Source organism: Pongo pygmaeus, chromosome 5 (assembly GCF_028885625.2).
Source record: "Pongo pygmaeus isolate AG05252 chromosome 5, NHGRI_mPonPyg2-v2.0_pri, whole genome shotgun sequence".
Taxonomy (NCBI): domain Eukaryota; kingdom Metazoa; phylum Chordata; class Mammalia; order Primates; family Hominidae; genus Pongo; species Pongo pygmaeus.
The window spans coordinates 14,083,289-14,095,985 of NC_072378.2; the positions used below are offsets into that span (position 1 = coordinate 14,083,289).

General features: G+C 44.0%; 1 non-coding gene across 1 annotated transcript; it reads left to right on the top strand.

Annotated features, from left to right (window-relative positions):
* The first annotated feature begins 11,285 nt into the window (after nucleotides 1-11,285).
* On the top strand, nucleotides 11,286-11,350 carry LOC129039750 (U7 small nuclear RNA). Its single transcript, XR_008503453.2, has one exon. It is a non-coding gene; the product is annotated as a U7 small nuclear RNA (small nuclear RNA).
* The last annotated feature ends 1,347 nt before the right edge of the window (nucleotides 11,351-12,697 follow it).

Sequence of the window (12,697 nt, forward strand, 5' to 3'; positions counted from 1 at the left end):
TTTCTGCTCATGTGCACTAGAGTTCCTGATGAGCCCGTCACTTGGGGCAGTGTTTTCATTCCCTCGGGCTCTTATAACCTCTTTCCCCACAAGGATGTGGGAACAAGTGTCCAGCCACCTCCTTCAGCTTCAGTCTCTGCGTGTCCTTCGTGGCCCTCCCAAGAGCTAGTTCAGAATAGCAGCAGGTCGACTGGGATGCAGCCCGGTAGGCCCGCTCTCATGGTTGCTCTGGTCCTCAGGACTGGGTAGGAGCAGAGGAGAGAGGAGAGGAAGAGGTGTGCCTTAGTTTCCTCTTCTCCTCCCTGCCTCCTTGCCTAAATCATGCAAGCTGGGAGTGGGATGCTCTCACCTGGCTCCTTTATTCTCATAAAAATCCCATTGTCCCCACTGCCAGACGCTGAGTAAAGAGAAAGCCAGGTCAAGCCTCAACCATAATGAACAGGAAGCAAGAGCAGCTTGGCAGTTCTGGGCACAGAAAAGGGATTGGTGCAGAGAAGGGGAGAAGAGGTCCTATGTGGCAGGTCTTTGCTGGGGAAAGGGTGCAATACACGCGTGGGGAGCGTGAAGTTCGAACCAGGCACTTTGCATCCATTAGCTTTTCCCCACTTTATGGATTAGGTAACTGAACCTCAGAGAAGTCAGATAATGTCCCAAGGTCCCATGGCTAAAGAGTGGAGCCAGGATCCAGACTCACGACTGCAGATCTATTTGATTTCCATGCTCTGGCTTTTACCGCTAAACCCTCCTCCTCATACTGGGGGAAGAACGCATGTGCTCCTGGGAACATGTGTGCAGAAGAAGCCTGGCCACCTTCTCCTGACTACTGCCCCTCCGTGCCTCTGATCATGTTACCACTGCTGTGCTTTCCAACCAAATATTTGCAGTCATCTCTGAGGTGGCAGAGATGGCACCAGTGTGCCGACATCTGGAAGGACTCAGGCTGCGTGACAACTGGCACAGGATCCAGGCTCGGCCCTTGTCCACTGCAGACCTCAGATGGCCTCAATCAGATGCTCTTGGCAGGGAAGAACATGAGCAAAATGGCAACCAGGCCTGAGAGGTTCCCCCAGACACAGCCCTGAGTTCTGTCTCTCTGGAAAGGCCGATTTGTGTAGCAAGCCCTTGGGAGGTAGATAACCCAGTCTGACAAGTGACCTTGAAAGAATTACAGCAATAATATTTTCAGTTGGTTGGGCCAATCTTGGCCAATTTCTCCAGAGCGTTAGGTGCGAATGTCAGTCTGGGACTCCACATTGCTCATGCATGTGTTTGCCATGTCCCCTTTGCTGTTTTAAGTGTTTATCCTGTGGCTTGTACAAGCGACATCGCTCTCTTCCCTGGTGAGAGCCAGTCTCCAGGCCTCCCTCCCCCACACTGCCAGAAGTGCAGTGAAGCAATGAGAACAAGGATCTTGTTCCAAGCCCACTGAGCAAGTGCTAGCATTTAGTGACCTTCTGCACCAGTAATTCTGTCCTTCGGGGATTGAAATTGATTTTCCTCCTTTCTGTGTGTGAGCACAACCTGAGTGCACAGCTCTGTTACGAATGCTGATCTCAGGTGTGTATTTAAAGGTGAACAGAAACACTCTTGAAGAGAGAAATGAGAAAAGTTGTTTGCATAGCCTCTGTGAATGGACGGGATGTCTGCTTAAATTTCCAAAGACTGGCTTTTAATTTCTCCGAGCCCTTTTGTGTGTATGTGCATGCATGTTTGTGTGTGTGTGTGTGTGTGTGTATGTGTGTGTGTGTGTGTGTGTTGGGGTGAGGTGGGGTGTCCAAAGCTGTAAGTGAACACGTGTAAAACTATTCAAATTCCTTCCCATGAAGCTGGTCCAAGATTGGGGTGTTTGTCTCTGGCACGAGATTTAAGACGGTGTCCAAAGAGTTAGTACTCAAGATTAGAATGTTTTAATGCTATATTTTTTAAAAATCCAAATGAATGCAATGATGAGCAAAATCTGCAAATTTTAAATAAGTAAACAACCAGCATTACTGATTTTTTTGTTTTGCTTCAGGCTCCAGTACGGCTTGGCCTTTTTGTATAACATTTTGATATTTTATTCATCATGGATTTTTCTACGTTCATTTTAATTTTTGCAATATTGGAAATACTCTAAATATTTAGAAATATTGGAAATATTTTATGTCTTGATCGCTGAGTTTTCTGGGATCCCCTCATGGTTTGCATCCCAGGTGAATTGCCTCTTCCTAGTCCCAGCCCCCTTTAGACCTTGCCTGAGTCAGGGGTAGGACTGATTTGAGACTGGCTAAAGACACTAGCTTCATTATTTCCCACTAGTCGAAAGGTGTTGTTGAACTATTCCTCTAGTTAGTAACTGTTAAAGCCCAGATGGCATTCATATTTTGGCCTTTGCTCTGTCACAGCTAAAGTCATCGTCAGTGCCAAGTAGAAGAAGTAAAGGAGGCTTAGTTCTCTTGGGGAGAGTGCCAATTTTGTAGACCTTGATGGTCCAAGAACTGCCCAGGCCATGAGAAGATACAATGAGGGCTGTGGGAGAAGCACAAGTTTAATTTTGATGCCCAGCCCTAGCTGACGAGGTTCGTAGAGGAGCCTCAACCTCGTCTCCCACCTTGTCCATCTCATAGCACACACTTGGCTGTGCACCCAACGTACCCCCACATTCCCACCATACGTGAGTCATCATCCCCAGTGTGTCCCCCAGCGACAGGCTGCACAGGTGTGATATTCATAGCTGCCCTTTGAGGATGTAGATGGGTTACTGCTGGTGTTTCTGGAAAAGCTAGCTATTTCGTAATTGTAAAATTGACCTCTACTCCACAGCTTCACTGCACACTGGAGTATTTCCTGGCAGATCCATCTAACCCAAAATGAGATTACATTTCCTGGCAAGAAATGGGCAACTGGTTTAAAATCTCACAGCAACCACATGGCTCAACTTGCAATATTTCTTTACATTCACTTACCCAGGTCTTTCTGGGTCTATTAACTGGCAAGGTTAAAGGGGCAACATTGGGAGCTTGGGGTCCTACCTTTTGAACCAAGAGGTCAGTGAGAGACGGCCTGACTCTGTTAGTTTTAACTTTTCCTCTCAAACCTATTCTCCCTCCCCCATATGCCTTTCTTCAGGAGCTGTCGTCCTCACCTGGACCCAACCAGTCATTCCCAGTGTTACCTCCTTCATTATTTGGAGCCCCTCTAATGCCAGAGCGATCCTGTTCCAGTGCTGGTATGGCCATGCCATTTAACTTTTTTAGAGCCTTCTGGTCTCCCACCCTCACTGGGACTCTGCCCACCTCCCTGCTCAGGGCTCATGCTCTCCCTATCTGGTTGTTTGCAGTTCGGTCTCAGCCTCTGCGGCTTTGCACACATCATACCTCCGGTCTCGCTCCAGTCTCCTGCCTGGGGGTGACTGCCTGAGCTCTGCCCAGGCAGTGTAGTTGTGAGGTCTTAGGTTCCAGCATCTGGGCTTTTTACTCCTTGCCCTGATGTCAGCGGGGCACCAGCTCCTGCCCTCTGACCTGCCTGGTAGCCCCGAGCCTGGAGCCATGCTTGTCCGTGTCATCCCCCAAATAAGACCCCTGTATATCCTGGTGGCAGTGGGCATGGGGACCAGTTACCCCACTGGACAAGTTGGGAAGTCTTACTTTACTGCCTCTTTTGTGACATCTAATCAATCTTCCTGATTGATTCAATGCCCCGCCTCCCACCTTCAATGACACTCCGGCGGGGCCTCTAATTCCTGAATCTGTCTGGGGTTCTAGAGAGCAGATGAGCTTATTTAGCATCGGTAGCCCCTTCGTTGCAAGCACTCACTGCTCTCTCAGGTTTGCTAACAACCTTGGTCTGACTTCATTTTTCTCTTCCGTAAAATGATAAAAATTTTACATTATTTTCAGTTCTATTAAAGGAGTGGAATGAGCTAATCTCTCAGGTGACTTTTAAGCCCAGGATTATTTTATGATTAGTCAAGGAACTTAGGTTTGGGGAAGTGTTGCGTTAAGTTTCTCTTTCTTTTCTAGTTGACTTTGGTCAGAGAGGGATCGGGGATTGTTGGCACAAGGAAAAACTGGCAAATTAAGGTACATTTGTTTTTAGGTTAAAGTCAAATGTTGGTTGTACGTATTAATCTTTTTTATGATTCTCCATGTTAATAGGCATTTTAATTAGTTGACTAATGACAATGATAGTGTGTTGCATAAGAAGCTTTGTGAAAGGAAGCAACCAGGGATTGATACTGGAGAAGAACCGAAGGACCCACTTAGCAAGGTGTGAGTGATGTCACCCTCTGGTGGAGGCAGTAACCGCATTACATCCATCTCCTCCGTGACTTGGTAGGTAATGGTGTAAGATTCAGGGACAGATGTTATTTGGACCAATTAAACAGCTTAGAACCCTTAAAAAAAGACCAAGTTTTCATTATGCTTTCCAAGAGTGGGCTGTAATTTTTATTTAAGTACACACAAACCACAGAAGTCTGAACTGTACTACTAGTCAATGTATGTAACTGTTCTTTGGCAAATGGGACATCACCCTGAATTGCTACTTAGGGAGCCATGTGCGGCCACTGCTGGCAGCAACAAGTCACTGGGCAGCACTTTCCTGGCAAGCGTGGAAGGGATCTTAGCACTGCAATGATTTTGGAAAGGAAAATGAGCAGATGTGCCCCCGCCTGACTCCCCGCTTGCCTTGGGACTCATTTGCACGTTCTAGGGGCTTGGATACCCTAAGGCACACGGTTGCTTTTGGTTAGTTGTTATTACTGCATGTGTAAGGAGAACTCTGGGTAAAATTGCCAAGCCTTGCGCCTGGCCCCAAACTAGAAAAGTCTTTCAAACAGAAAATGAAGTTTAGTTTGGCAACCTCATAGATCATTAGCCTGAAAATGTACACTTGGCCTGGCTGGTAGGTTGGAGGAAAGGAAACAGGACTATGCAGGGTTTGCATGCTCTGCCCAACGAGGCCAGCTTCCTGGCTCATGGGCCCCATAGAGCCCAGGCCTGGCTGAATCTCTGCTTGGGAGCAGGTGTTCCTGCCCTATCGGTTTGCTGTCAGGGGAAGGGCTGGTCCTCCCTGGTGGTATCTCATTTGCCCAGCATGAGCATTATGCTCTGTTGGATGGTACACTTGGTCTATTCAGTTCATGCTCCTCCCACGGCTGTGCCAGCTCCACCTGACTGCCCCGTTGCCCATGACCTTGGCCTCCGTTCTGACTCTTACTACCCCTACACAATCCACACCAGGACATTGAACATGGACACAGCTGTGGTTTCTTCTTCTGTCTGAGTCCCTCCTTCGCAAGCCTGCGACCCTGGAGGATTTTATCTGATTTGTTGCACAGCTCTCATGCATGCAGTTAACCTAATTTCCGACGTGGCTCAATTTCATCCCATGTGGAAAGAAATGTGCCAATCTTTGGACCTCCACAGCTAGGTTTGGGAGCGTGTTGATATCACTGATGACGTGTGGGTTACTCAGATTTATGTGGCAAGTTTGCTTGGTAAGCCAAACCACTGGGGGCCCAACCTCCTGCTCTTTCCGAACTGTGACCAAAACTATCTGCATCTCGAGGTGTTCTTTGAGCAGAGGTTATCTACTCAAGTGAGGGTTCATGCAAACAAAAATGTCAGTCACAATGTTGACTCTGTATGAGGGAAGGGGGGAAGTAGGGGGAGATGCTGGGGTCTTAGGGGCAGAGCAGATGGGGACTGACAGCCTGAAGGATAAGAAAGGAGAAGGGAGGATTCCAAAGAGTCAAAACAGACTATTCAAAAATCAATTTCTTGGATTTTGTGTTGCCATAGCTCAAAGGGGAACTGAAAAAAGTGGATGAGGGGTGGACATGCCTTTGGGGGTCAAATATGTGGAGTCTGAATCCTAACTGTGCTGGTCACTTACTTTGAGATATGACTCTGTACCTCAGTTTCTTCTGTTGTTGCCACCATGAAGAGTAAACAACCCATCCTCACGTTTGCTCACTGGCGATTCTACGAGTCTGTTTCAAGGCGTGGAGTGGGCATAATTGCAAGATCATGATGACGAGAGTTTGAGTCCAGGGTTGTGTGAGCTCACTGCCGTCCCTGGAGGTGAGATGCTAGGACTTTAGCAGGCACAGGAGAAGGGCATCATGTGCCTATGGACTGGAACGAATAGAGCATGAGCAAGTAATTTAAGAGAAAATAACTTAGGAGGAAATCCAAGTCGAAGCCAGGCAGGCTATCTTTTTCTTTCCTTTCCTTCCTTCCTTCCTTCCTTTTTTTTGTAACGGAGTTTTGCTCTTGTTGCCCAGGCTGGAGTGCAATGGCATGATCTCAGCTCACCACAACCTCCGCCTCCTGGGTTCAAACAATTCTCCTGCCTCAGCCTTCCAAGTAGCTGGGATTACAGGCATGCGCCACCATGCCTGGCTAATTTTGTATTTTTAGTAGAGACAGGGTTTCTCCCTGTTGGTCAGGCTGGTCTCGAACTCCCGACCTCAGGTCTACCCACCTTGGCCTACCAAAGTGCTGGGATTACAGGTATAAGCCACTGTGCCCAGCCCAGGCAGGCTCTTTTAAGGAGCAGAGTATATTGTGTTTACTGGATCTTTCCAAATAGGGCCCCAGCAGCTAGACACTGAATGCAGATGCCCTCTGAGCAATGAATAATGGAGCACCACACTTGGATCTGGATATTTAAACGTTTATTAATACAGGACTTTCCCCCTCCCCCTCACCCTTCCCCTTTCCCTCTCCTCCCCTCCCCCTCCCTCTCCTCCCCTCCCCCTCCCTCTCCTCCCCTCCCCCTCCCTCTCCTCCCCTCCCCCTCCCTCTCCTCCCCTCCCCCTCCCTCTCCTCCCCTCCCCCTCCCTCTCCTCCCCTCCCCCCTCCTCCTCCTCCCCCTTCTCCTCTTCCTCCTCCTCCTCCTCTTTCTCCTTCTTCTTCTTCCTCCTCTTTCTTCCTTCTTCCTCTTCCTTCTTCCTATTCCTCCTCCTTTTCCTCCTGCTTCTGCTTCTTCTGTCTTCTTTCTTTTTTTTCTTCTTTTTCTTCAGCAATTGCCTTATTCTTTGGGATCAGATTGGTTAGAGATTATTTAAAGCTATATATGAACATATAATTGTCCACTTCTTCCTGATGTGGTAGTTGTGTGTTTGAATTTAATAATTCTAAATACAATATTTTATATTCAGCCCCACTAAATTTAATCTTGTTTGTTTTGGTCTCTTGTTCCAACTTGCCAAGATCTTTTTGAGACTCAGCTCTGTCTTCCAATATATTATGTCACCCCCAGCTTCAAATTTGATATTCATGTTTGATAAACTTTAATTAACATAAATGTTGAAAAGATAAGGTTGGGATCTTCTACAAAATCTGTAGCATTCCATTAGATATCTTCCAGTTTAATATCAATCCTATAATCCAATCTCTTTGGGTAATTGCAACCAGCCAGCTATTGATCATCTAACACAATATGTGGGATACACAATCTACTCCTCTTTAATGGTAATGGGCATGCTGCGTAGGCCAAGCTTTTACCTTCCATCCTGTCTGCACCACATCCCTTCCAAGGGAAGCTTCTTTACCTAACCTCCTTCTCAGGCAGGCTGGCTTTATATTCTGTCATCACACCCCCTTGCTAGCTAACCCTGACTCCACAGCAATAATCCTATTAACTTTGGCCTAATGTAAAAAAATTGGATCAATCATATCCTCTAATTTTAAAATCGGAACTAGGAAAATAAAAAGAATTTTGTAATTTTCAAGTGATCAGGAAGTGAATGGATATTGTGGGGTTGAGGTGGGGCTGAGGCAAGCCAAGGCTTCTTTCTTTCTGGAGAGAGAGAGACAGAGATAAGGAGGAGGTTTTAGGCTTCTTTTGTATCTTAGATTACCCTGAGAATCTTACAAAAGCTGCAGACTCCCCTTGCAGAGAAATGCATAAATGAACAATTTGCTTACAGTTTTAAGATGTTTATAGACCTTCCAAATTTTGGAGAAATTGGCCCTAGAGAAGAGATAATAAAGCCAATACTGTGAAAATGAAGAGGATATACAGAAATAAATAGGGTTGGAGAGAGATGGATACCCCCAGACCTGCCTCATTTGCTGAGGTCTCCGGGTTGGGTCTGATCCAGACCCTTCCACAAAACCTCTCTTCTCTTGAGATAAATTGAATGAGTCCCAGTTACTGCAGCTAAAGGTGCCTGCCTGAAATAATCAGGTCAACATCTACTCAGTCATTGGAGTCCTAAACCCTAGAGTCCTATCTCTAACTCCAGACATCACTTTCCAAAGCTCTGTGCTTGACCCATGACCCTTCTTACTGTGCTGATATTCTGGGGTGAACCCATCCCTCTGTATCATTTATTTGCCTGTATCCTAATGATTTCTATACCTCTAGCCCAGAATGCTCCCCAAACCTTAGACTCAAGTATCCAACCACCAGCTGAACATCTCTACTTGGTTGTCCCATAAATAATGTAAATGCAACATGTTCGAAACAACTCATAGCTTCCTTACAGACAACAAAAGAAATAAAAAGCAACAATTTAAAAAGGCTCACACAATGGGTCTTCTCTACATATGCTTTGTGTGTTTGTTTGTTTGTTTTGTCAACAGTATCCATTCCAAGAAACCTAAGAAACATCACAGAAACCCTTCCCTCAGCTAACCTCAGTCCAATCAATCACTCCATTTTGCCCATTCTATCCTTTGGAGAGTTCTCATACCTGTGTGTTTCTTTCTTCCCAGTACCACGATCCTTATTCCACCATCCTCATTCATCACCTGGATGAGGTTTGTTGCAAAATAAAACCCTAATTTGTCTCCCTGTCTCCAATTTTGACCACTCCAATCTGTCTTCCAGCTGCAGCCATATGCTCAGTTTAAGTTACAAATCTAAGACACTCCCATTTAAGGCTCTTCAGTAGTTCCAAGTAATCTATGAGATAAAGTCCACAAGTCCTACAAGACATAGGGACCTCCAAGACCTGTCTCCTGCTTATTGTCCATCAGGCCCCATCTCCTGTCTCTCCCTACCTGACGCTTTATGGCTCCAGCCAACTGACCTTCTCACACTTCCGGCCCAGACCATTCTATTTCCTGTCCCAAGACTCTGCTGGGGATATCCTTCTCCAGGTGGAAGTTTTCACAGGTTCCTGTTCAGCTGAATTCCTTTGGAGGTGGGGGTGTTTTGGAAAACTATATACATATATACAAAGTTACTGATGCTTTCATAAAGAAATGAGGAAGAATTGTACATCACAGACCATATGGCCAAGCATAAAACCCTCTTTGAATATACTTAATTTATGGAATTTATCTAGTGTTTACTGTCTAAGGTGCCCAGCGTCTGGTGGTCGCCATGGCTCCTTTATACTCCAGTGACCTTTACCCTGCAACCCCGTCAGCAACGCTGTCCAGCCTTTCCCTTCTCCTGTATTTCCCTTCGTCCACCCTAGATTTTCTTTTTAAAAACAGAGTATAGTTTTCTTTTGAATTTTTCCACCAGCATCCTTCAGCTTAGCACTCCATTAGCAGAAGCAACATATCTCTAGGGATATGTCTTTGTTGGAAGGCAAGGTGAATCTGAAATAATACGTGAATTTTAACTAATAAGTGCACTTTAAAGAACATATAAATTTTTAAATAACAGTTTTTCTGGTTACAAAAATTTCTGCTCAATGAAAAAATGTTAGAAATCACACAGAAATATAAAGGGTTATGACAATTACCACATTGCTAACTACCACCGGCATAACGTGTAACATATTTCTCTCTCTCTTTCTCCCTCCCTCCCTCTCTGCCTCTATCCCTTTCTTTCTGGTTGGGTTAGAATCCCCACAAGAAACCAGGAGGAATCTCTCCTAGGACCTCCTGGAATGCTGAAACCAAGTCTAACTTGCAAAAAATTCTGATGAAAGTTGAATGTTTTCTTTTCTTTGAATAGAAGTAAACAGCCACAACTTGGAAACCCAGTGGTACTTATTCCCTTGTTTTAAAAAATTGATGGATTAAATATTGAATAGGTGGTATATTCATGGGGTTCAGAATTTTAGGAATATAAAAAGTGGTTTTAAATATATCTGCAAATTCTTTGACCCTCTTCCCATCAAAGATAGAGTCTAATTTCTCTCCCCTTGAATATGGCTTGCTCTTAGTGACCCAGTTTCTTGGGTATCCCATCTAGAGATTTTTATGCACTTGAAAAAGATAGATATTCTTTTCTCTCCTTTTCACTCATTGTTTCATATCTTTTTTTGTTTGTTTGTTTTTTTGTTTTTCAGCTAGCAGCATATATTGGAGATCTTTTGTTCTTTTTTACACCTTAATAATATTTCCTTGCCCAGGTCCCTTTTTAATGGACATTTAGGTAGTTTCCAATCTTTCCCTCTTAAGTTGCTGCAACAAATAATCTTGTACATACATCATTTTGCATATGTGTGGGTACAACTGTAAGATAAAGGCTTTGAAATGAATTGCCAGGTCAAAGGGTAGGCACATTTGTAATTTTAATAGATATTGCCATACTGACCTTTGCGGCCATCCAATTTATTTCCCCTCCAGTGATAAATGAGTTCCCTTTACTCCAAGCCTCACCAACTGAGTATGTTATCGGGGTTTTGGATCTTTGCCAATTTCAGCAGCAAATAATTGTATTTCAGGGTAGTTTTAACTTGTATTTTTTTGTGAGTGCTGTGAACATTTTTCATATTTTAAAGAGACTTATTGTATTTACTTTTCTATGAACTGTTTATATCCTTTACTCATTTTTAAATGGACTGACCATCTTAAAAAATTAATTTGCATGATAACATGCATGGTGGGGAAATTAGGCCTTTCTCTGTGATGGAGGAAGTAGATTTTTTCCTGCTTTGTCATTTGTCTTTTTGACTTTGCTTGTAATGTTTATTGCATAGAGAATTTTCATTTTATGTTTTCGTGATAGAATTTTATTAACCTATTCTTTTATAATGTCTGAATCTTATATTGGATAAGTTGTTCCCATCTCAACTTATTAAATATCCTCTCATGCTTTCTTCTACTACTTTGGGGTTTTGATTTCTTACATTTGGAATTTATCCAGGTGTAAGGTATGAGGCATGGATCCAACTTTATTTTTTCAAGATGGCTTCTTCTGTGTTGATCCAACACCACCGATCACATAATCCACTTTCTCTTTACTCAATTGGGATGGCATCTATATAATGTATTTCATTCCCAGATGTGTTTCAGTTTATTTCTGGATTCTTTATTTTGTTCCATAGATGTGTCTGTTCTGAGGCAGTACCATACTGTTTAGTTACTGCTGTTGTAGAATATAGAGTTGAGTGTGGCAGCTCTTTTAGAATTTATCTAACAGGGTTTCCAGTTTTCACTGTATACCATCCTTGCCCCTCAAAAAGAGTATATATGGTGGGCCCTCTGTATCCACAGATTCTGCATCTGCAGATTCAACCAACCTCAAATTGAAAACATTCAGGAAAAAAACACAATAAAAATAACAATACAATGATGAAAAATATACAAATTTAAAAAACAATATAACAACTAATTACATAACATTTACATTGTATTAGTATTATAAGTAAGCTAGAGATGATTTAAAGTATATGGGAGGATGTACATAGGTTATACGTAAATATGGCACCGTTTTATATCAGGACCTGAGCATCTGTGGATTTTAATATCCATGGGAGTCCTGGAACCAATCCCCCATGGACACGGAGGGACTGCTGTATTTTAATATCTGGTATATATATTCCCCATTCGTTGTTCTTCTTATTCACATTTTCTGAAATAAATCTTGTTTATTGGCCAATATGAAATTTTGAATCACTATGTCTGCATTTTTAGAAATGCAAATCTGAGGTACATGTTTACCAATACCTTTAAAGCTTGGATCCTATGGCTCCTTCCTTCCTTCCTTCCTTCCTTCCTTCCTTCCTTCCTTCTTTCCTTCCTTCCTTCCTTCCTTCCTTCCTTCCTTCCTTCTCTCTCTCTCCCTCTCTCTCTCCTTCTTTTTTCTTTCTGAAAGGGTCTTGCTCTGTCCCCCAAGCTGGAGTGCAGTGGTGCAACCTTGGCTCATTGCACCCTCAGTCGCCAGGGCTCAAGTGATCCTCCCACTTCAGCCCCTCAAGTAGCTGGAACCACAGGTGCTTGCCACCATCCCTGGCTAACTTTTTGTAGAAACAGGGTCTCATGATGTTGTCTAGGCTTGTCTCCAACTCCTGGGCTCAAGCAATCCTCCCAACTCAGCCTCCCAAAGTGCTGGGATTACAGGTGTGAGCCACCATGACTGGCCTGGCCACTTTCATCCAAAGGTTTTTATCTCTTTCACATTCAATTCTAAATGGTTCTCACTGGTTGGTGAGAGACAATTCTAAGGGATACAACTTCTATTACTCCCTGAAGGTGAAATTATTAGCAAGATAAGTCAAAGAAGCCATGTATTTGGGGTACACAGTCTTTATCACTGCCTGGAGACTTTAAATCCATCACTAGTAATGGGCTGATGTTAGAAGAGCACCAGTAATACCATCCGTCTGGTGGGGCAGCCTATGGTATATACTCAGTCTTCACTCACACACTGTCCCCTGGGCTTTCCTCTCCATAAGTATGGATTTCCATACTCGTTTATTCATCAGCTATTTTGGGGGAACCCACTATGTGCCAGGCACTGTTATAAGTAATGGTGATGCAACAACGAACAAAACAGATAAAAAATATTCCCTGCCTTT